A 25,059-nucleotide genomic window follows, 5' to 3' on the forward strand; every position below is an offset into this window, starting at 1 on the left:
TTTTTGAAAGAGAAAAAAAGTACACACTTCGTTGATGGCAGTAGGGGCTATTCAAATGGACAAAGTTAATGTTTTCCCAAGTGATTAAAAAAAAAAAGAGGCTATTCCCCAAAGGGCATGTAATTCTAGCAGAGGGTTACAAATCTCAAAGAGACGATGCTATTAAATGTCAACTATTTCCACGATGGTGTTAGGTGGGAGACATGGTCCCTCACCGGGCTGCATGCGCCCACTCCTCCTTCCCCAACCCTCTGTCTCCAGCACCTTCAAGTGGAAAGTAAAGCTGAACCTTCCATCTTGCATCTAGATACCAATTTAGGAAAATTATCGCTTGTTTTCTGGGTACTATTTTCTTCCTAAATCTGTCATATCTTGAATTTTTAAAAGGTCTGACTTCACTGAATTGAGATTATTGGTGATTTCCATTGAAGATTTGTAACAGTCAGCAAAATTTCCTGTACAAAGAGAAAACCTAGACTGATAAACAAATACAGCCAATTTAGAGTCACCCTGGTAAGTCCTTTTAACAAACCAGCCACTTAATTAATAAGGCAACGGTTATTACTTGACTAGTTCCACTGCCAGGAGGATGCATTGCTCTCAGAGTTTGCTGTGCTCATGTGGCAGATGTGGTGTGGCTTTGTGGGTCTGAAGAACAACAACAAGCAGATTCACTGCTGTTGCCTCAATAATTATGGTGTCAAGCTGGGAAAGAGGGCACGACTCTAGGAAATAATTGAGTGAGCAAGTCCTGTTCTCCATGGAAAAGGCTTGTCATTGTTTTCCTTAAACTAGTAATTTATTGGCAGTGACCTCAAGCAGCTATATAACAGGAGGAAGTGCCTAGAGCCCTGTGGACAGTCTGCTTTCTAAAGAGAACTATGCAACCCATGGCAGAGCCAGGGCACTCCCAGAAATGTGGTGATCTGATCACCCGTACAGATGGGCTTTGAGAGCTTGCTGAGAACATTCTACCAAGAGTTTTCTATTAGTAGGACAGGGTGGGAATTATTTGTGTGTCTATGTATTTGCATGTCTGTGTGTTTGTGTGTGTGAGTTTGTGTGTAGGGGGATCCATTCAATATTCTTGCCTTAGCAGTTTTCTAAATCCAAAGCCGTGATTAGGCCATTGGAGCTACTTGTAGATCTAAGACACAAGTGACAAACTCTAAAATACTGCAGGTATTGTAAATGAATGAGGCAATAGGGAGTGGTGGGGACTAGAGAGAACTGGAGGGTGCATGCCCTGTCTAAAGGAGTAGTCCCTAGCCTTAATGGCCCTATGCAGGAATTTGAGCCATATCTTCCAATTTTTAAAGAGAAGCTGAAAGTGCTGATTGTTTCATGCGAAGTCTTTCAACTTTAAAATGTTGATTCAAAACAGACGAGCAAGCAAATAAACAAAAACTCTACAAGCTTTCAGTTTACACTGGCCTAAGGTGTTGGCACTAGGAATTGAAAGAAAGATGGGGATTTGGGAGACCCGGAAGGATGGAACAGACACACTCAAGGGCAGCAATGGAAATAGTCAGAACTAGCCTCAGAATCGTTTTGGCGTGGCCTGTGTGCTATAATTTGTCCATCATTCCAAGACTGAAATTAGTCACTTTGGATTCCCTGAGTCGATACCCCCTTGTGGCTCCAGCTTTACTCAGGTTAATATTTGGGACCCTGAAGAGAATTAACTCAACCTCCCTGTGACTCTGTTATATTCTCCCAACTCAGGCTCTCAGCTTTCTCATCTACCTTGATGCATGAATGCTGGGCTGTTATTTCTTTCAGCTATTGGAGAACGACAGCCTTCAGGAAGGGGGACATTCCTCCTTCTTCTCTTTAAACAGGAGGGCTGACAGGAGAAAGGAGGATCGCCAGCTGAACAGTGCAGCTTAGTAGTTCAGAGCATGGGTCCTCGGAGCCAGCACGTATGGGCGCTTGAGCGCTGAGTGTACACATCTCTTCCAACTCGACATTCAGGGACATCACGTTAGTAGCTTAAAATCGACCACGGTGGGAATATGTACACCACAGAAATCTACAAATGCTATAAATCAGGACTTATTTCTTCATTTCTTTACTGAGAGCTGGTTTACCAGAGCATGATTTACCAGTCTAGAGGCTGGGCAAGCATATCTCTAAGTCTGTTTCCTTAGCTGTAATATCCAGATAATAATAGCATTTCACCTTTTGGTTTTTTTTGGGAGGATTAAATATGATAATGCGTGTGAAATCTTTAGCACAGTGAGGGCACCTAGTAAGTGCTGAATAAACATTACCGATTATTAACATAGGCTTATATCTCAGCTGCTAAAATGTCTTTCTTGCCGGTGGAGGGCTTTGATTAACCAGTCACATGGCTTTTTCCACCGTTACCCACGAAAGTGAAGTAAAGGGAAATGGAGCCTTAAATAAAGTGTGAAATGTTCTAATTGTGGGGCAGAAGAGAGACATATGTGATGGAGGAAGGAAAGAGAAGTAATAAAGTTTCTCCTACGTGCCGTGAAAGCGCCTCCCCCTCTCACCCCTCCCCGTGGTTACTCAGATTCGGGGTTGAAACAGAGCTTTGAACCCATTTGGTCTCTGTTCCAAGGAGCTCTTTCCACAGCCACACAAGGTGGTCCCATCTCTGAACGCTCCCAGGGATGGGCAGCCCATTCCTCAGAAAGGCAGCCCGTCCCTGCTGGGCAAACCTGATCCCCAGACAGCCCTTTTTCCTAGCCACCTGCCTCCCTATTTTCTATCCACTGGGTTGAACTTAGCTCGAGCTTGGCTGGATGCGACAGCATGCGAGGAAGCCAAAGCGAGCAGCAGCCAAAACCATCATGAGGCGAAAGCAAAAACCTGCCCTTCCCAAGACACTTATTTCTGCAGCCTCAGAGATGAGTCTAATGAGAGGCCTCTTTGTTCCATTAGCTGGTTAGAGAGCGGAACCAGGCCAGGTTAGGATTTCTTTTTGTAAAGGAAATTATCTCCAAACATGGAAGATTTGGGGATTAAGTGACTCAAAAGATTTAGTGCTGGACTTTTTAAGGCCTCCTGAGACTTTCAGATGTACTCGCTGTAGAGAAAATGTGGGAAAGCAGCAGCTTCGGAAGCAGGCTAATAAAGAGCGAGATTAATTCCACCTTTGCTTGGTATTACATTAGAGGAAACAGGTTAAAAGGAAGACTTAAAAAATTGTCTGAAGATCCGTGCCCAAACAGGTTCCTTTTTAGCAGGTGCTGATGGCTGCCTGGAGAAAACATTGTTTTATCGTCTAGCTGCCCGTCCAACGCCTTCCAACCAAAGGCTCAGGGCTTTTCTGGGAATCTCTGTAAACTGGGGATGGCTCTGTGTGGGAGCAGTTTTTTACAAGGAGGAAATGAAATCGTTTTCAGAGTCGTTTAAAAATGCCAAGGTAGAGTGTTTCAGGTTTTTTTTTCTTGTTTTTCCACTCATTTATGCCTGTGGTCAACCGGTTGCGGCTTCATCCCCTGGGCTGGCTTCACTAGGGTCCGGTTTGTGGAGGGCTGCCCTCCGTGGCCCTGCTTGCCTTTGGAAGCCACGGTGGGGCAGCTCTCAGAGGGAGCAGGCGTTGGACGTCCTGTTTCTGCCTCGTTGTCCCTTTATGGTTCGGAAACCAGCTCATGTGCACATGGTTTATTGCTTATTTGGAGGCAGAGAAGAATGACCTCTGCGGCAACACTTTGAACAATTCCAAACAATGGGAATGCATCCTTTCCACAAACAGGTCTCCATCTGCCAGTCCAGATCGCTGAGAGCTTTATCTCTGATGGTAAATGGGAGGGCATTCCAGCGCCATCTTCAAGCTTCTCCCCAACTGATTTAAATTAGGCTCCTCAAGACTGAATAGGATTTTTCTTCTCTGCCATGTCCAACTGGCTATTTGCCAGGCTAAGAAAAACCACCCCACTCCTTCACCCAGAGCCCCTCCCCCAACTTCTCTCTCTCTCTCTCTCCCCCGTACACACACAAACACACACACACGCACACCGTCATAACCAACCACCCCAGAAACTCAAGTCCTCTAGGGTATCTGAATTTTTCATGTCCTAGCACCTCCTGCTTTCTCTCTTCTCTGTCATATGCTTGCTCTGTGCCCCAGCATCAATTCTAGAAAGGGGAAGGCCCACTTGGTGCTGCCATGAATTTCTATCTAGGCTTCTCTTTAAGAGTTTGGGTGCTGAGCGCTGCCAGACTAGCTTAGAAAGTGAGAAGGGCTCCTCCGTCCCTGGGAGGCAAAGACTTCCTCTACCCTTTTATGCTAAACGGCAACATTTAATTGGCCTTCCTTTCTGATAGGTCCCATGAGAAAGCTCTGGCCTCTTCCCGGAAAGCATGGATATACAAAAGATACATCTTCTGCCCATTCCCCATCGGCCAAAAGGGTTTTGTTGATCTTTACTTCCTTTCTGTAGTTTGTGTTGTGAAAACAATAGGTTGTTTTCCAAATCTGGAAAAATACATGATTAGGAATGTTTTTTCAAACTGTACACTTTATTTTCTTCTTGAAAAATCTCTGCTTTACCCCGACCTTGAATCAGAGAGAACCATTTAGAATAGCCTGATTTTCTGACCTGTTGTTTGCAGTCTCTGGCCCATGCCTTTGTGTCCCCCGTGAACAGAACGAGCTGTCTTGGATGAATTCTGCAAAAGAAAAAGCTGAAAATGGAGGGTGTGAGGCATCCACAAGAATCAGAAACTGGCAACAATAAGCCAATACAAAGTCAGAGTTTCTCTTCCACCCCTGAGTGTCCCATTTGTTGTAAGTATACAGAATTCTCCTCTTTTTTTCTTGAGAGCAAGGGAAGTGGGTTTTACCATGTAAGCTCTCCTTCTCTGTGTTGCCGGGGGCAGACGTGTATTTGCATGTGTGTCTGTGTTTCTTCACTGGCCAGAGTCAGTGTCCTGGGTCCCGTAATCTCCTTGGTTCTGAATCCCCTTCCAGAATTTCCACAGAAGTTGAGGCAGCTACAGAATGCCAGGTGTGCCTGTCCAGTGATAATGGACACCCCCATGCCCCCAGGGGAGGACCCTAGAGAGTCCCTGAGGTGCTGCTACCCTGGTCGTCTGCAGAAGACCTGGCTTCTGGAGGTGAAGACCGTGAGGAGCTAAAAAGAATTCTACCTGGAGAACCATATATGCACAGACATGGAAGCGTAAAGCAGCAGACTGTGTCCCGGAAACTGGAGTAAACGGGTTTCCCTGAGCGTTACTCGGCATTAAGGGAGTAATGGAAACGTGAGTGAGCACCAAATGAGACGACCACGTAAGACGAGGAGTTTGCAAACTCTAAAGTGCCAGATAACTCTCAGGGAATTCTGTTGACTATTTATCTTACAAGATTGATAATGAGGACGATACAAAGTATAAGGCTACTTTGCAAACTGGAAGAATATTAATTAAAAGTTAATTATTATAGAGATAAGATGTTTTAATTAAATCTAGATGAAGTGTAACACGAAGGCAAATTTCTACCCATTACGGTTTCATAAATCACAGGCACCAAGTTTCGACCTGAAGAGCCCCGCACCTGCTGTGAGAGGTGCAGGAGGTAATGAGGTGATAGAATCTGCCACTGGGATCACGTCAAGGTTGGTGTTAAGTCCTGTCATGGTGCGAGCACGTTTCCCTGGTTCTTCTCTGCATATCTGGAACACACCCTCTCACACTGCCCAGGATCTGTCCCCAGCATTTTATTTAATTGTTTTCATTTCTCTGTATGACTTGTCTTCTCCTTTTTTGGTGGATTCTCTTCCTGCTCTCTCTGGCCCCGTCTGAGATCCTTCTCTTTTGCTTCCGAGACCTCTTCTTCCCTTCCTTCCACAAACTAGTTTGACTGCCTGTGATGTGCAGAGCGTTGCTAGGTGCTGAGATCCATGCTAGGTGAACAGCACACAGTCCTTAGTATTAAGCCACTGAAATCTGGCATGGGAGAGAATATAGGAACGTAGATAACAGTACTATCAGCCGGAGCAGGACAGACAGCATAAGCGAAGTAGGAACAAGTCCAGTAGGGAAGGAGGAGATCTTCCACACAGGAGATATCTATGAAGAATGGGCAGGATTTTTGACTTGGAAAGAATTTGACAGGAAGGAGAACATTCTGACTGGAATAAGAAAGCATGAATAGAAGATTGGAGCCTGGAACAAGGATGAGCCAGTTTGATTGGAATATAGGTTGGAGTTCTGTCTGGAGAAGTACATTGAGGCTAGAGCATTGGGGTTTTACAGGCAAGGCTAAGAGGCCCGGACTTTATTCTCTAAAGTAATAGCAAAACTGTGAAGATTTTGAGTTGGAGAATAATATGGTTCCGAGATATGCTTTAGAATAATTAATCTGTAAGTGGAGTATAGAATGGGTTGGAAGGACGACGCTGAGGTGGAGAGAGCAGACGGAAACCTATTTGGACAGCTCAGGTGGGACATTGTAAAGTTCTGGGCTAGCTGGATAGTGGCGGGAATTGGAGGGAGGCTCAGAGAAGAGATCTTGGGGCACTAGCATCTGGTGACTCACTGGTGTGAAGTTGAGGCAGAAGGAGGGGGTCAGAGTGACGGAAATTTCAGCGAAGCTGTGATGAATAGAGGTGAGGAGAGAGGCTGAGTGGGGACGTGATGCTGTTTAGAGAAAGTCTGAAGGCTTATCCTTTTATTTTTCAAAGTTTGGGTGTTGGTTTCTCACCAACACCTGCATCTGACTTGCGGGCTTTTGCGCAGCACAGGGCGTCCAATGATATGCATCCTTTTACTGATGTCATTGGGGGACTTCATCTGATTGCATATCTTTAAAAGATAACCATCAGAGGTGGCAAAACTTGGCAGACCGAAAAAAAAAAGTGGGTTTCAAGATCCTTCCTTTACACCTCTAAAGCCTCTGCCTGCGTATGATTTCGAGTTGACTCTCGGGGTAGGACACTATGTCAGACCAAAGCAAATCAATATGTGGTTATTGAACACCAATTAGAGCTGGGTTCTATGCGCAGAGCTATAGGAGAAGAGGCAGAAAGAGAGAAGCAACCGTCTTTAGAAACTTAGATGAGAATTCGTATCAGCATCTGTACTATAGTAGCAGTTCAGCTAGAATCATCTGTAACTTTTATGGTCACAGATGAATTATACAGAAAACAAGGAGTTGGTGGCACCCTCGCTCCTCAGACCTACAGAATCAGAATCACCAGGGTTGGGGCCCAGTAGCTCAGAGGGAGGAAGTCATTTCAAACCAATATGCCCCAGGGAAAGCTTTGCAGAAGAGATGGAATCTGAGCTGTGCCTTACAGAGAGGCCACAGTGCCACTCACCCTCCGGTTTGGCATGTTGCTGGAATGTCCTACCCAAGACACTTGAAGTTAAAATAATTTCAAGATCCCTTAACTGCAAAGATAACTTTTAGCAGAACATTGAAAATAAATTGCTCTACACTTGTGCCTTTATTTGTAATAGTCCCTTTTCAAGGAAAGTAGGCACCCATTCCTTCCGGACCTTGCCTCCGTCATAACGGTTGCTTTGCTGAGTGCTCTGGTCTACCTTTGGGTGTCCAACTTTGGTTCTCAGAGTGCAGCTCAAGACTGATCCTAGATATAATTGCTATAAGCAGAGTTTATTTTCAGATCCATTTTCTCTTTCATTCTTGGCCTCAGATCACTTTTCTGGCCTTGTGGTTTCTTACCGGTGGCTCATTTCAAACACTGCCACAATTCCACAATTGGATTCTTTGGGTGATATTTACTGTTAAGGAGCAAGTAAGTATAGGTGGACGGGCCCTGACAGAGTGCCACATGCTGGTTCCCAATCTTGGGGCAGTGGACCCCCAGGAAAGTTATTGTAAAGGGTCCAGATATTCTCAAGTCCCAAGTCTTACTTCAGACTGAGTAAATAATGCATAACAACTTTTCAAATGCATGTGGATGTTTTGGTGATTAATAAAATAGCAAACTTATTTGAAACTGTCTTGAATTCATAGTTTTGCTTGTTTGTTTTGGGTTTTTTTGTGTGTGCATTTAAGAATGTTCTTCATTAACAAACACTTAACAGCATGATCGGCTTTCATTGGTGATTCGTGAAACTTTGTGGTTGTTAAAAGTGATCTTGTTTAGCAGAGGAAGGGCAGCCCTGGAGGGAGCGTAGTTTTTGTGTGGGGCCCCAAGCCTACCCCTACTGGGGCTGCCAGAGAGAGAGCGTAGAGACGACCAATATGGAATAGGACTGAAGGAATGTTTCTCTGTACACCGATTACTACTCAGCTTGCAGGAGGGAGCTACCAACCAGCAACCAAGCAAATAAGAGGGCTGGTTTTGGGAGGCAGCTTCCAGGTCCTCTAAACCTACTTCCGACCCTTATGGAAGCTTCCCATAGGGTGAACATCTAGTTTGGTCCAGGTCCCCACACATCAGGGAGTTGACTACCATGTAAAATTCAGGTCCTTGGACCTCACCCTTGGTGTTCCTGATTTGGTAGGGCTGAGGTGGGGTCTTTGGCATTTGTGTTTTTAAAAAATGCTCTGGTTCTGATGTCATCCAGAGTTGAGACAGAAGTCTGCTAGGAAAGGACAAAAATACTCTGTTACAATGCTTTTTGTTTGTGAAGTGCTCACTAGTGCATGAACAGCGTCATGGTGAGGCTCCTGTGGGCTTTGTATTCACACCCCTTTTCTTACTTCTCACACCCACCCTGGTAGATAGATCCCTATTTCAGAAAACGAATGAATTAGGGCCCAGGGAAGTGAAACCAATGTGCCGGCTGGCGAGTGACAGTTGGAACCCTAATGTACAAATGAAACCAGGGAACACTGGGTGTGACAAGCTCTTAAGAAGGGACAAACAGTTGTGACCTTGAACCCACAATTGAAACATAAAATAGGCGCTAGTCGGACACTGATGCTGCTGAAATCCGGGGAGGGGTGATTCTCTTGAAGAAGCTTCTAACACACCCAATTCCTCCGGCCATCCAGTCTATCTTTGGCAAAGGAACGGAATCAGTTAGTTTAAGACCTTGGGCTCTGAGCTAACAGACCTGGGTTCACTAACTCAGGGGCTTTGGGCAAGTTACTTGATGTTTTAGAGCCTCAGTTTCCTCATCAAAATGGAGATAATGCAAAGTGGTGCCTACCTCTTGTCATGAATCTAGCCATCAACATCAACGTTTATGACACACCTGCTCTGTGCTGGTCCTGGCCTGGGAAGGCCACTCTCTCGAAGCTGATAGAAGCCCAGGTCGAGGATGTAGGGGAAAGAGGAGGACAAAGGCATCAGAAGCTCACATCGTTCTTTGTGTGAAGGTGTGTGGGACCAGGGAAGCTAGATGTTTGCATGCTCTCTCTTATCCCCCATAGCACGTAGGTGCCTCACTGGGTTCCCCCAGAGGCTGGTGGTGAATAGCAAGATGGCAGCCACCCTTTCTTATGGCTGCTCCAGGGTAGGGGTGACAAAGGGCTGCTTCCAATGCAGCAGTCCACCTACCACGTCTCCTGCCTGGTCCCTGAGGAGTGAATTTCTCATTAGGAGAGACTCTTCTTTTGGTCACATGGATCCCAAAGTTCACTGGGACTTGGGTTGTGTGAGATGCCCCTTAGAAGTTCAAATCCGCTCCCAGATGGCCCCTGAGAGAGGGATGGCTCCCACAGTGAGGCCAATCATTTGACGTATCCTCATCTGCATGGGACCTGGCTGCCTTGTGCGCAATGACGTCTTAGCCCATGGGACTGTTAAGGTCTCTAAACCTATAACCTCCAGGTGACCTTCCCCTGGGGAGCAGCAGCTCTATCATGAGCCTGTCCAGGGCTCTTATTTAGAGATGAGTCATACTCTACTCAGTCTGCTCTAGGTTGGAGTAGAATGACACCAGCAACTGTCCGGGACTGCCTACCAGCTAGGCATCCATAAGAATACATCTCCTTTCTTTTCCAGCCTCTCATTTTCCTGGCATTTCCTCCAAGTTAACATCTCGCTGGAATGGCATGAGTTGACGCGAAATGTCTGCGGTGTTTTACGCAGCATGTGGCTGTCTACACGGTGAGTCTCTGTTCCTCCTTCACACCCCCTTCCTGGACAAATCATTTTGCTCCTTGATTTTGATAAACCTGTGGATGAGGCATAAGATAGCAGAAACCGAGCCCTCTCTGTTGTTGGTAATTATAGTTCTTCTTCTCGGAACTCCTTTTTTTTTTTGTAAATGCCTACCAGGTGCCCCCAAGTGAAAGATGATACTCGTTTGTTTGGTAGAGGCATCCAGATAAGAAGAGTCAGAACAAACAACTCCCCAAGAGAAGTGGTTTCCTTGGTCACTGAGTCACCACATTAAACGTTCACCCTGGCTCACCGGCTGAAATGAGTCAGTGGTCCTTTCAGAATTCCCTTTAGCGCAGTGTATCAAAGAAAGCTGTGATTGAGATCACAATTCGTTTTTTCTTCACCGCAGCTGACTATTTTGCATTTTCCCAAGGTGAAACTCAGCCTGTCTCTTCAGGTGTTGAGAAAGAGTCAACACTTCAAAGTAGAGAAGGGGCGACAAATCCAGCTACCAAAGGGAAGCCCGAAAGCTTTCTTTGCAAGTGTAGGAAAATGCTTCTCAAAATCAGATTCTGAAGCTGAGCTGGTGGTTCGCAGTGTGCAGCTTTCTCGTGGCTTGGATGTTCTCTAATTCTCTTCTTTTTAAAGGGCGACACATCTTCTTTCTGGTTGCTATCGTCCTCTTAGCATCCCTGATCTCCTAGAGTCTGGCCTCATCTGACTTACCCGACAGCACCTTCCTGACTCTCTTCATCAAAAGTTACTGTTCCACCCATGGGAGTCTCCTCAGTGACCTCTCACTAGCACCCACCGTGGTGATTTTTCTATGGGGGAGGGGGCTTATCCACCCATTTCTGGGCCACCTTCGGCATTGATGTAAATCCTTCCCATCTTTGAGCCTATCTCCAATCCAACTTGCTGGCTAAAATGTTCTCGATAAACATTCAACTCCTTCCTTTCCCAAATGTTTACTGAGCACCCACTGGCATTAGACATGGAATACAGCAGTGCACAAGGCTGACCAGGAACCTATCCTCACAGCGCTCACGGGGACCCAGACAAGTGCACAGGCACTTACAGCCCAACCTGAACCAAACCCAGGAGGGCTTCTCGAAAGAGGTGACCTCAAAACCAAGATAAAATGAGTAAGTTAACCAGAGAAGGGAGCACAGAGGGAGAGCATTTTGCTTTTCATTGCACTTGCTCTATTAAGCATCTCCTTGCACCCTGCTTTGCATTTAGCTTGTAGTATTTGTATGCTTAATGTGTACATGTTGTTCCCTTCGAGATATTGTAACTTCTTGAGGGCAAGAATGTGTGGCAGTTTTCCACTTATCCTTCTCAGAGCTTAGCAGTGAGCACTTTGCAAGGAAGGAAAGTAGCATCTATTATGCCTGCTGTGTGCCCATCACTCTGTGTGTAAGTGGTTCTTTAAGTTACTCTGTTACTGAAAGGAATTGGAGGTGGAAGGGCTAGGGCAGTATCCTCAGCCTGCAAGTCAGGATGCTGAGTAGTTGGGCGACACTGGGTGAATCTCTAAATTTCCTCTGGGCCTTAATTTCTGCATCTGTGGAATGAAGGGAGTCCACTACAGCTCCTTCCAGCTCTGTGATCTGCTTTTTCCTGCGGCCTCGCAGGGCCAGCTGGTTGCTGTTGAACCTGTGGAAAGACAACTGCAGAAGGCAGTTCACGGGTTAAGTCAGGAAACCCAACGTGGAAATGAAACCGCAGCCCCAAATGGGTAAGTGCCGGGCCAGTTGGAGACCAAGGAAAGGATGTCTCTGAGAAACGACCCCGACATGAGCCCCAGCGCCTCCATCGCCTTCTCTGTGCCCTGTGCTAGGCATGCTCAGTGCAAGCTGCCAACCAGGGAGGAACAATGCTCGCTCGGGCTTTGTTCCAAGGGGCCAGTGGAGCAGCAATACCTGCGGTCTTGTAACCTAGGCTACGGAAATAGCAAGGGGGTGCGCAGAAGGCAAGCTGATGAGATAGACAGTGCTGGGTACAGACGCACACAGTAGAGCTTTGGTGCTATAAACACCTAGTTCAGGACATCATGTACTTACTAATTCAAGGGTGGCTCCCCTTTTCTCTCTCTCAAACTTTTCAAAACAGGAAGAAAGTTTTGTTCAACTGCAGACACCAATAACCTACGTCCTTCTAGAGAGATCTTTTTGGAAGCCATCCAAGAAAGCCACCTTCACTAAAGGGGATGCTAATCACTTTTTTTTTTTTCTCTTTCTCTTTTTTCTTTTCACTCTGAGCTTCTGGTAGCATTTTGGAAGGTTGGCACCAGGCCATGTGAAACCACAGTGGGGTGTTAGGTAATCATGTTCTCATTAAAATGCTGTTCTGTGGTTTAATTTTCAACGGTTTCTTTGCAGCCTGGAAACACGCTATATTTCTGAGGCAAAGAGAGACTTTGTCACACAGGCAAAAAGGCACAGGCAAAAAGGCGGGAAGACGAGCTGCCCATAGGACACTTCCTCATATGTTTCCAGAAAAGAAGTAGCCACTTTCATTCCAGAGAAGGCAAACTGAGCATGAGTGTGGCCCTCCTGGGGCTTCCTAGAGATTGATGATCTTTAATTGACCCTGGGGAGAAATGCCTCAAAAGCCTTCTAAGGACCCTTCAGATTGAAAGTATCAAGTAATATCTATCTATGACCATTTGTCCGCTCGGTCACTGAGTCAAGCACTTTATTGAATGTCTACCAAATACCAGGCACTGGACTAGGCCCTAAGGACAAACAGAAGCCACTGTCCATGAGGAAATTGCCACCAGTTGGGGTGGCAGGTGAGTAACTGAGCAACGCAGTACAGTGGGGTAAGTGAGCCCCGTTTCTTTTCATCCTCACCTCCAGGGAATTCCCACTTGGGGCCTTTTGAATTTTTTCAGTGAAGACAGCAAACTAAAACCCAGGGTTATCATTTTCTTTTTTGAAAAATAGGATGATGAAGCCTCCAAATGTTTGCATTAGGTGTCTTTTGGGAACTGCCCCTGACTTCTCCCTTCCTTGCGGCCGACCTGTTCCCACCTGACCAACTCTGGCTCTGTGACCGTGACAGGTCCTTGACTCGGCCGCTCCTGCTCTGCTGTTTGTACATTCCCAGCAGTAGGATCTTGGCTTCCTTCCTAGGTTTTCAATTCGGATCTCAGCTCCCATGAGACCTCACAGAATCTGGGCTGGCCCCTGTCCTGTCGTGTCAGAGTGACAGACAGAACAGCACCCAGGAATGCTGTGCAGGTATGATGAAGATGGCCCCAGGTAAACGGAACTGACTAAATTTGGCCCCAGATAAACTGACAGACCAGTTCGGCCCCAGGTCTGATTTGAGCATTTCAAATCAAGTGAGTATTACTATTCTCAGAGTGAAAATTCTACCTGTTCCAGAAATGAGTGAAAAAGAAATCCATCTTTGGATCTTTTTTTCCTCTCCAACTTTCTTTCTCTTTCCTCTCCATCTGCCCTCACTCTTTGAGCTTTCTCTTTTCCTCTCTTTTGTTGGCAGTGTCATTGTATGCACACGAATGGAGAAGTTTGCACAGTTACTTTTGGCATTTGTTTTGAAGGATTCAGGTTTTCACAAAGCCCCTACAATAGGTTGAAATTTAGAAGTGCCTTGTTTTTCCTCTCTCAACAATTAAGCCCTTGACTGAATTGAGACATCTGTGCAGGAGTCTTTAAAAACATGTTGAAATCAATGTGAAGGCTTTGGATTTAATTAAAAACCCTCTCATTGGTGAACATTTTTGAGGCAAGACAAATTTGCTGCCACTTCACTGGAGGTATTTTGTATACCCCAAAAGGTGAATGTGGAGTGAGCCGGACTGATTTAATGCTAGTTTCTCAAAACACCGACATTAAAGCAGGTAAAAATCAGTGTGGTTTTCTTCGTGGGGGGTTTCACTTTGACTTTCAATATTGAATCTGAGGGTTTGATGAACCCAGAAATGCAAAGTGAAACTTGGGAGTGTGAGTGCCTACCAAGCCAAACAGACTTCTATGAATGGAAGTTGAGTTTCTTATCAGATGTCACCCTCTACTCTTCATAAAAAATACGGTCCCTTGTCTTCAAGGAACTTACATTTAAAACAAGGTATATTGCAATCAGCCATTATAGTAAGGCATTTTCTGGTCTTTCTCCTCAAAGTCCCGTGCTCATATGGACTGCTTTATTCAAACCAGAGGTACCATGTTTGGAGAGTGGGTTGCAAGGCCTTCCTCCCCACTGTCTTCTGGAAGATTGGAGGAAGAGGAGCAGTGACAGGCGAGTGCTCTGCCTAACGTTGTTACCGTGTCTGGGTGAGGTCCCCCCCCCCCCCCCCCCCCCGCTTTGGCTGTGGCAGCTCTAGAAATCAATGGGAAAGCCAGAGAATGTGGAAGGGAGGCCCTGGGCCACCAAAAATGCATTTTTCTGTCTTGCCACTTTTGACTCATTAGGCTCAAGTAAATCAAGAAAATAGCTTAATGGAAGCCCACCCAGTATATGGATCTTGAGTGCACATTCAACATCTTCAATACTGAATTCACTCAGACTCCTGAAAGTTTTGTGAGAAAACGTACAGAAGAACCTTTCATTTTCATAATAGTTTAAACAGATTTGGTGTTCAAGGAGGATGTCTGGGTGCTTGCCTTTTCAATGAATGCAGCCCTCAGGTCCTAAATTCCGAGAGTCAGGGTACCTGAGTCAGAAAGGCACTCTCTGGTCTATCCGCCTCCCCCCCCCCCCAATTACTTGCTTACAGTAGTAAAGTTTAGCTGAGGAGGGATCAAAATCACTCAGTGATGGAATGGCAAGGTGCTGTTGCATAGCTGGTGAGAGAGTTTACACATGTGCAGACTTTCAGACGTGATTGACAGAGCAGTGTGTGTGAATCAAACCCCGCGTTCTGTTTTGCAGTCACAAAGAACCCTTTCCCTTTGAAACCCAAGAAGGTCCCCTTCTCTGGACCTGTGGAGGGAATTAGGCAGCAAATAACCACGAATATTTTTTTTTAATCCATTAAAAGTTTAATTGATGAAGCATTTATGGAGTATTTAGGAATTTTAGGATGGCTTTCTTAACCTACCTTCCAAACGCAGCCACCTGTGGAGCAGCACTAATGCTAACAGGTATGTTGTTTTCTCTAAATCCTCTGATCTGACCTTGGTTATTATTTAAACTTTAAATAAATTTATTTTTATTTAATTAGATGATATTAAGAGAGAACTGACCCAGTGATCAAAGGCCCTCTTTCCCTGATAATAATTCAGACCAGAATCCTGCATAGAGATTAGTGACACTATGGAACAAAGATTTTGTGTTTGACTTTCAGAAATGGTTGTGCAAATATTCAGTCAGAAAACCCTTTTAATGGCCAGAGATGGAGGAGTTGACAATGGGGAAAGGCCAGGTGGACCTGAGCCGGGATGAGTGGTTTCTTGGCAAGGAGCCCATTTTCATGATGAAAGCTAGGAAAATTTGCTTGGGGAGAGTAATCCAATGATATGAAAGGATTAGGCAGGTTTACATTTAGCAAACTGTAAACCATAAATCTGCATGGTCCACCTCTTCCCCACACCGGCAGCTGCTTTGCTTGTAAAATAGAGCAACCAAATTTAAATAAGAGAAGAAACTACAGAGAGAGGGTGGGAGGAAGGAAGCACCGGGTGTTTCAAAACGATATTGCGTGCAGACAGACCGAATTTGCTAGCAGTAATTCCTGGTCAGCGTTAACAGAAAACTCATCTCAGCAAAGAGAACGGCTCCCCAGCATCACCCCAAAGACAAGTGGAAACTCCTACCACCTTGAACCTGCACAGACTCCAAGTTCACCTTCCACCCCTTTCTCCTATTGGTCCAGCCACTTAATTATTTCACCTCTGAATACTTAGCTGTTAGTGACACTAATTAAAATTTGCCTTGCCCTCAGATGTATTATGAAGCTGTTTGTAAAATGCTGTAAAGGCAAATTGTTCCAAGAGCTATTAATTCTGGTAAAGGCCGTGTCAGCTTCAGTTATGTGCTCATAAATGCAAACCCACCCTGGTCAATAATCTCCAGGGATGGTCTAAATTGCACAGCTGGCTTTTTAGAAAATGTGTGTGGAGGAACATAAAAAGATTGCTGAAAATGCCTAAGTGAGGTTAGATAATAAATGGAACTGTACTGAGCAGGGGGAGGGTGGAACAAAGAAGTCGTTACTGGGCATCAGATATGTACTAACTGTATGAAGGGACGATTTAGGCTGGGTTAGCAAGGTATTTGGGAGGAGATTATTAAAATATGAAGTCAGCACAAAGCATAATAAGATTGATGAAACAGGTTCCCAGCAATGCCTGCTCCAGGCCCTTTTTCTTTTGCTGGCTGCTCTCCTTTACCGCCTAGAAGGACTAGGGAAATGAAGTTGGAAGATGACTCCTCCAGCCACCAGTTTGCTGGGTCTGTAGACTTGCACCTCAGGACTCCTTCTCCATAAGATTATTTCACGTAATAGAAATATATGCATATATCTATATCTATATCTATAAACCATATTCAGTCTTGCAAGTAGACAGCAAAACTAACTCACCAGTATACATGGCTTTCTCATATGATGGATGCATAGGTACATGATGGATAAATAGATAAATGGATGAATGGAAGAATAAGTAAAAGCTTCATTCATCCACTTATTCAGCAAATATTTAGTAAGTTTGTACTAATGTGCCTGGCATTCTTCTAGGCAATGAGGGTATGAGGTGAAGAGACAAGGTCCCCGAATTCATTGAGCTTATATTCTAGTCAGGAAGACAAGCAACAAACAAGTAGACAAGCGCACATGATAATGACAATTAAGAGCTATGAAGATAAAAACACAGGGTAAAGTAATAAAAATGGACAGAATAATTAGATAAATTTATAGCCCCCCCACCCAAGGGCTCCAAATAAGTTGTGGCTTTCAAACTTGATTTCAACAACAGGATCTATCTTTTCAGTTGAAAATACGTGTCCTAGGGGGAAATCTCAATATTTAATAGAGGTAAAAGCGTATCCAGTCTAGTTGAAAGGAGTGTGTGTGTGTGTGTGTGCACACACATAGATGTTAGACCCCTATACACCAATTTAGGTAAATTATAACAAACTGTTATGAAATTGTATTCATCACAAAGTAAAAATAAAGCACAATGTTAAAAATCAAATGATAATTGTCTCATTGCAATGAGATGGATGATGTTGCCGGCAATCTCTCATTAAAACATCCATAATCTGTTTATGTCAAGCATTTAAGTCATTGATCTGGGTTGTACCAGGTCACTTTCTTTACTTATTCTTTGTTTGTTTCATCTTTTCTTATATTTTTATTTCTTTTCCTATTTTTATTAAGTTAGAAAATCACATCTCACAATTATGAAGATTTGGGGAAAAGCACGTATGTTTGCTTCTGGATATTTCATTCATACACAGATCCAGAAATTGTGGTGAGGGTTCTTTCTGAAGACTGTGTCTGACGTTTGTCAGATGCTCAGTAGATGAGCTTATTATACTCAATTCTGGAGAACTGGATGCTGCAAACCAGGAGGTAATGACAGACAGATTCCTAGTCTATTCTTGGGTTCCATTTGGCTTCGAAAAGTGTTTATTTGTGTCTTATTGCCAAATTCCAGTGTACTTTTAAATATATAAAGTAATACATAATAGGTTTTGTTTAAAAAAAACCCAGCCAAAACATTGATATGCTGGTAACAAATCAATTTGTTTTTCGGCATTTTTGAGCAGTTTACACCATGGTTCAATGTTAAAAAAAGAAAACCCCAATATCTTATCCTTTGTGTGACCATGCAGGTTCAGGCTGTTGAAGATACTGAATACATCAGCGAGATATGCCCTTATAGCAAGCCACTTGAAATCATAGAAATGGTCATGAAGAAATTATTTTTTATCTCATCTCTCATTTCAAAACCTCCTTCCTTGTGAATAGCCAACGTATGTCATTATCTATCAGTGACTGCAATGTCATCCTGTTCCAATGTTCACCATTTCCTTTGTGGTAGGTGCTGTGATGTCCACCACCCAGATCCCCCTCCAGGAATGAAACACTTATTCCCCATCCCCCACCTCCGAGTTGTTGGAAGTGCAACTGGAAGACAGCTCTCAGCCATCGTGCCCTCTTTGGGGATGCCTCTGCTGAAGCAAAGTGGCTCTCCCAAAGTTACGTCTCCTTCCGAGGGCTGACTGGTCCCTGTGGTGGTAGAGAGGCTCCATTCCCTACCCCAAATGGAGACAACTCTGAAGGGTCATCCCTGACCTTCAGAACTTCCCATGGGGTTGACTTAGTACTGGATCACAGCTCAAATTCTCCCTCTGCCTAATTCTGCTTCCTTTCTCTCTTTTTGTAAGTGTTGCCTCTAATAGTAAGCCCTGATAAATGTCCTGCATGTTAACATCTGTCTCAAATCTACTTCCTGGGGCATCCAACGTGTAATAGCTGGTACCAGAGAAGATAGGAGAAGACAGTCACCGGGATGGGAGTCTGGGTCTAGATCACATGCTGTCTGGTGGTAATGAGGACCCTACCACTGGTGGTAGGTGGAGCACAGATAGCCCCTGGCTCAATGTGGCAGCACAATTGTTAAAACTCTTACTGGTGGTGAACTGGGATGATACACACGGGTGGAAAACAATGTGATAGCTCATGTAGTATATTAGGCTTTTGAGAAATATGGGGGAAATGGTAACTTTAAGGAGAGTGGAACTTGGTGGCTGTAACTAAACTCCACTCTGGAAAAAGAACCAAAATCTGGGAATGGTTACCTGGCAGTTAAAATCTAATTGTGTGATCCAGAGGGCCTCCTTGGTAGCATACACAAAGGGTTTTCACCTCCTTCAGCATGAGAGAAAGCTGAGGATCAGGCCCAGGATCTCATTGTCAGAGTAGCTGATCTCTAAAGAAGGTTAAACTCCCCAACCAAGGCTAGTTTGCTTTACAAGGTTAAGGCCTTGATTGGGAAAGAATGGGACCGTGAGATATGAGCTGGGGATATCTGGGTTGATGTATCCAAATATCTTGAATCCTGAGACTCACCTGAACCCTCTGAACCTGCACAGGTGGCCCACATCTCCCTACTAAGGATGGGAGCTTCCCACTTGCCTGAAGATGACATAGAGACCTCTCCTTGTAATGCAGCTCTTCCTTCCCCTCCTTTCCTGTCCATTAGGTCAGTGACTAGGGCTGAGTCATAACATAACCCAGCTGAGGACATGTATGCCCAGGAAGGGGACTGCAGGACCTAGCCAACTTGTACCAGCAGGATCCAGGAGAGGATTGGATTCCAAGAATGCTGGACTGAGGAGGGCAGGACATACGTTTGATAAAAGAGAGTTTATTGATATGGGAGCACTCTTCTGAACACACTAGTAAGGATCCCCAGGAAATGGTATGAACACGCTGCTACGATGGCTTCTAGAAGCATGGAAAAAGTGGTAGTCAACACTAACTGAAGTAGAAATGACAGAATTGCTGCGGCAGGTGGTGAAAGAAGGAATTAAAAGGCTCAGAGAAGTGGGCATGAGAGAGTGGATATACTATGTAAGGGTAAAAAACCCACAAGATGATTATGTTCTACGGAAGGGCCAGGAGGATGCACTATTGACCAAAGCAATATGGAATGTGCTGGAGAGAGAAGCATCTGCATCATTAAGAAGCTCAGTGGTATTTGTGTTCCTGTATCCCAGGCTGACAGTAGGAGATACTGTTACAGAACTGGGTTCACAGATAACAGTGAAGATCAAAGGAACCCAAACCAGTAGAGGCTGTTGGCAATGCTTTGCTGTCAGAAGCCAGGTGGGGACAATTATTGCAATGAATAGCAAGGTCCAATGGCATCCAAGGGGGATTGACCTGAAGAAGGTTTTACAAATAGTTAATAGAACTCTGTCCTTTGGGGCAAAACAGATGGGTAGCCCATAAGTGTACTGCTCAAGGAAATCATGGGTGGGTGATCAGGAGGCTGAGAGTCATTGTTCCAATAAAAATTCATGCTCCCTTGCCAAATTTCTAGACCTGAGTCAATTTTTTGGATCCGGAATCCATCTTCTGAAGGAGAGTTCATGTCCCCGGGGGGAAGGATCCTGAAACACCTCAGTGTGTTCAAAAATGAATCCCCCAGTCCTTCCCCAAAGAGACCTATGGCCACTTACTCTGATAGTTTTACACTGGGAAAAGGGGAATACTCAAACATTTTTAAGGACTGTTGGACAAAGAGTCAGAGTTGACATTGATACCTGGAGACCTGAAATATCATCATGGGCCTTCTTTTAGAGTGGGAGTATATGAAAGCTAGGTAATACATGGAGTGTCTGTGGTCATTTCCCCAGTTCCTGAACGTGTAATTGGAATAGCTATACTTGGTGTTTGGCACAACACTCGCATTAAGTCCTTGGCCTGTGGGGTAAGAGATATGGCAGTGAGGAAGGTCAAGTGGAAGCTCCTGAACTGGCCTCTCTCCACCCTGCCCACTGATAAGACAACAAATTAAAAATAATATTGCATTCTGAGAGTAATGGCAGATATTGGTACCACCCTTAAAGACACCAAGTGGTGGTCTCGATCATATCTACGTTTAATTTACCAATTTGGAACCTGAACACAGCAGATGGATCCTGAAAAGTGACAGTGGACCACTGCATACTTAACCAACTAGTAGCCCCAATTGCAACTTTGTTGAGCAGGTTAGCATGGCCTTAGGTATATAATATGTGGTCATTGTTCAGGCTAATCCTTTCTTTTCCAATCCTATTGGAAAAGAGGATCAGAAACAGGTTACATTGACTTGGAAAGGGCAAGAGTATCCTTTTACAGTTTTGCCCCAGGGCTGTATTAACTCCCCCGCCCTCTGTCATAAAATAGTCTGGGCTATCGGGGAAATCCCATAGAAGATCAATTTTGTTCACTATATCAACAATTATCATGTTAATCAGATTAGATAAGTCTCCCCTTGGTAAGATGCATACACTCCAGAGAGTGGGAGATAAACCCTACAAAGATTCAACACCTGCCACACCAGTAACACTTTTAAGTGTTCCTGCTCTGGGGCATGTCAGGATGTCCCCTCAAGAGTAAGGGACAAGTTATTAAATCATTGCCTCCTACCACAAAGAAGGAAGCACAATGCACAACTCTTGGTAGTCTGCCTCTGTTTCTGGAGGCAGCATATTCCATACCTAGGAGTATCACTCTTGTTCATATAGTAGGTGACATGGAAGGCTGCCAGCTTTGACTGGTGCCCAGGGCACCAAAGGGCACTGCAGCAGGTACAGGTTTGGGCTAGATGACCAGGTAGGCCCAATGGTATTGGAGGTATCAGTGGTGGGAAAAGATGCTTTGTGTAGTTTGTGATAAACCCAGTAGGAGAATTACAGTATAGATCCCTAGGTTTCTGGAACAAGGCAATGCCATCTGCACTGAGAATTATATACCTTCTGGAAAATAGCTTGTGGGCCCTAGTAGACTTTGTGCTTGACCATGGCACATCAAGTGACCAGATGGCCATAAGTGCCCATAATGGACTGAATTCTGTCAGACTCCTAAGGTTGGGAAGGCCCAATAACAGTCCATAATAAACTAAAAGTGGCATATCTAGGACTGAGCATCAATAGGATTAGAAGGCACAAATAAGCTGCAGAGACAGGGAGTCCAGAGCCACATGTCATCTGTCATGTTAGTATCAGTGCCCCTCCCTCAGCTCACTTCCAGGACTACATAGGGATCCTTTATGACCAGCTGAAAAAAAGAAAAACCCTGAGCTTGTTTCCTGTGTGGGCCGACTTGGCACCTGTGTTGAAAATCATAGCGGTTGCACTCAGCTCTTCTTAGGGTGTCCTTGAAAGAAGTGGTGGTGGAAAATCCTCCCAAGGAGTAGAGCTTCGAGTGGTATACTTTTTTCTGGAAGAAGTGGCTCAGAAGTTAGGATATACATGGACTCAAGATCAGTGGTGAATGGGTTGATTGGCTATTCATGGGCCTGCGAGGAGAAAGATTGGAAGTTCAGGAACAAGGAGGGCTGGGGTAAATTCATGTGGGTAGACACATAGGATTAAAAAAGAAGGAAAAATATCTTTGTTTTTTATGATAAAGCATTTACCATGGAAGAGGCACTAAACAACCAGGTAGACAGAGTGACTTGGCCAGTTGACATCAGCCAGCCTCTGTCATTAACCGTCCCAGCGTTAGCCCAATGGGGCATGAATAAAGTAGCTATGGTGGGAAGGATGGAGCCTGTGCATGGGCACAACAGCATAGAAATTTGCGCTTCTCATCCCCAGAACTCAGGGTCCCAAAGGAGACCATGAACACTTCTGTCAGAGGACAGCAAGAGTCTCATTGAATGATAAACTAGGGCTGCTGCCCTCATGCTTCTTGTGCCAAAGGGTCAGCAGGTAAGAAGAGGGGTCACCATTTGGCAGAGGTAATTGGTCCTGATCATGAGGAGGAGATAAGGCTGCTGTTACACAATGAGGGCAGGGAGGAATATGGCACCCAGGTGACCCACCGACTTTGATGGTGAATGGACAAGTTCAGCCATCCTGATCTGAGAAGAGGATGGTACCAGGGGCTCAGCCCCTTCACATGTGAGGTGTGGGTCATGCCGCCAGGTAAGCCAGTGAGACCAACTGATGCACTAGCTGAGGGGGAGGTGGATCCAAAATGAGTTGTAGAGGCGGGAAATGACAGGATTAGTTACAGCCCTGAGACCAGCTGCGGTGATAGGGGCTATGGCTCATCTCACTAACCTGCCTCTCCTGGGTTTCCCCCAGGCATCCTGTGGGAGCTGCTCCCAGAGCTTACACAAAGAAGTGGATCTGAGCAGTGCAACGGGTGGAGTGTGCTGGACAACATGATACTCTTCCCAGATCTTCCCTACGGATGAAGGACAAATTCCTCTTGCTGCTGGGAACGCTCCTGGAAGATGGCTCTCAGCTGTTAGCCCCTTCAAGAGATTGCTTTGGCTGAGGAAACTTCCTTGCCCAAAGGACAGCTTACATCCAACGACCCATCAATGAGGGGGTATGAAGTTTTGTCCCCTCATCTCAATTCAGTTAAACTCCGAAGACCTATCTCCTAGGGCCACACCTCCCTGGGGGACAAGCTGAGGACTTTGTTGGAATGCATTGCAGCTCAACTTCTGCCTCTGCCCAATCTTGCTTCCTTTCTCCCCCTTCAGCAGATGTTGATACCAAGCATATGCCTTAATAAACATCCTGTATGCTAATCTCCATCCCAGAGACTGCTTCTTGGGGAACACTTTCAAAACTGAATCAAGACCATCCAGGCCTGTGGCCAACAGCCAACTGATCTCTTTGAGGGAAGCAGTGAATAGACTGGTGTTCAGATGTGCCCTCTTCAGTTCACTGGGAATTCCTTCCTTGATGCTCACAGAGGTGGAACTTCACCAAAACGGATGCCAATGTGCTCTCCCACTTTACATCTTGGCTCACAAAATAAGTCTTGTTCAAATGAAAATAGTCTTCATGTAGAGCATGGATTTACAGAGATAAACAGAAATCAGGTAGAGCATAGCTCAGTTAAAATAAGTCTTGTAGATTGTGGTTACGATTACACAACGTTATATATTTATTTAATGCCACTGCATTGGATCTCTAAAAATGGTTAAAATGGGAGACTTTATGTTATATATATTTTACCACAATTAAAAAAGAATCAGTAATGTAATATACTAAAAACCATTGACTTGTATACTTTAAGTGGATGAATTGTATGGTATATGAATTATATCTCAATAAAGCTGTTCAGGCAAAAGAGTCTTGGGGGAGAAAATCATCAAGTACTTTTCTTTCATATATTTGGTGCCCCTACTGAACTGAATTTTATCCATATATAAAGAGAGATATCTGCACAGACAGTATACTACTTTTCTCCCACGTTATATACTGTTGATATTATGCAACATCTACCAATGTTCTTTTCTTATGGTATTTTATTTTTAATTTATTTATATTTATTTTATTATTTTTTTTTGGTGAGGAAGATTGGCCCTGAGCTAACATCTGTTGCCAATCTTCCTCTCTTTGCTTAAGGAAGACTGTCACTGAGCTAACATCTGTGCCAATCTTCCTCTATTTTATGTAGGATGCCACCACAGTGTGGCTTGATGAGTGGTGCTAGATCCGCAGCTGGGATCCGAACCGGTGAACACTGAACCACCAAAGTGGAGTGTGCGAACTTAACCTATGCCACTGGGCTGGCCCCTATTTTTATTTTTTAAATTTTATTTATTTATTCCTTATTGAGGTAACATTGGTTTATAACATTATATTGATTTCAGGTGTACATCATTATATTTTAACTACTGGATATACTACATCATGTTCACCACCAAATGTGTAATTTCCATCCATCACTACAAATGTACCCCTTTACCCCTTCTGCACTCCTCCACCCCCTTCCCCTTTGGTAACCACCAATCTGTTCTCCATATCTATGTGTTTGTTTGTTTTTTATCTTTCTCATATGAGTGAAATCATACTATATTTGTTTCTGTCTGACTTTATTTCACTTAGCATGATACCCTCTAGGTCCATCCATGCTGTTGCATATGGCAAGATTTCATCTTTTTTATGGATAAATAGTACTCCATTGTATATACATACCACATCTTCTTTCTCCATTCATCCATCAACAGACACTTAAGTTGTTTCCATGTCTTGGCTATTGTAAATAATGCTACAATAAATACACAAGTGCATATATTTGTTGAAATTAATGTTTTTGTGTTCTTTGGATAAATACTCAGAAGTGGAATAGCTGGATCATATGGTAGTTCTATTCCTTTTTCTTTTTTTTTTTTTTGAGGAAGATTAGCCCTGAGCTAACTGTTGCCAATCCTCCTCTTTTTGCTGAGGAAGACTGGCCCTGAGCTAACATCCATGCCCATCTTCCTCTACTTTCTATGTGGGATGCCTACCACAGCATGGCTTGCCAAGCGGTGCCATGTCTGCACCCGGGATCCAAACCAGCGAACCCCAGGCCGTTGAGGCGGACCGTGCGAACTTAACCGCTGTGCCACCGGGCTGG

The 25,059-nt window shown here is 44.6% G+C and overlaps 1 long non-coding RNA gene across 1 annotated transcript; it reads left to right on the forward strand.

The window, feature by feature from the left end:
• The first annotated feature begins 384 nt into the window (after positions 1-384).
• On the forward strand, positions 385-23,802 carry LOC138918641 (uncharacterized). Its single transcript, XR_011428190.1, has 5 exons — positions 385-513; positions 4,588-4,762; positions 9,900-10,004; positions 12,386-12,798; positions 22,782-23,802. It is a non-coding gene; the product is annotated as an uncharacterized lncRNA (long non-coding RNA).
• Positions 23,803-25,059: the final 1,257 nt, after the last annotated feature.

This window comes from Equus caballus, chromosome 18 (assembly GCF_041296265.1).
Source record: "Equus caballus isolate H_3958 breed thoroughbred chromosome 18, TB-T2T, whole genome shotgun sequence".
NCBI lineage: Eukaryota > Metazoa > Chordata > Mammalia > Perissodactyla > Equidae > Equus > Equus caballus.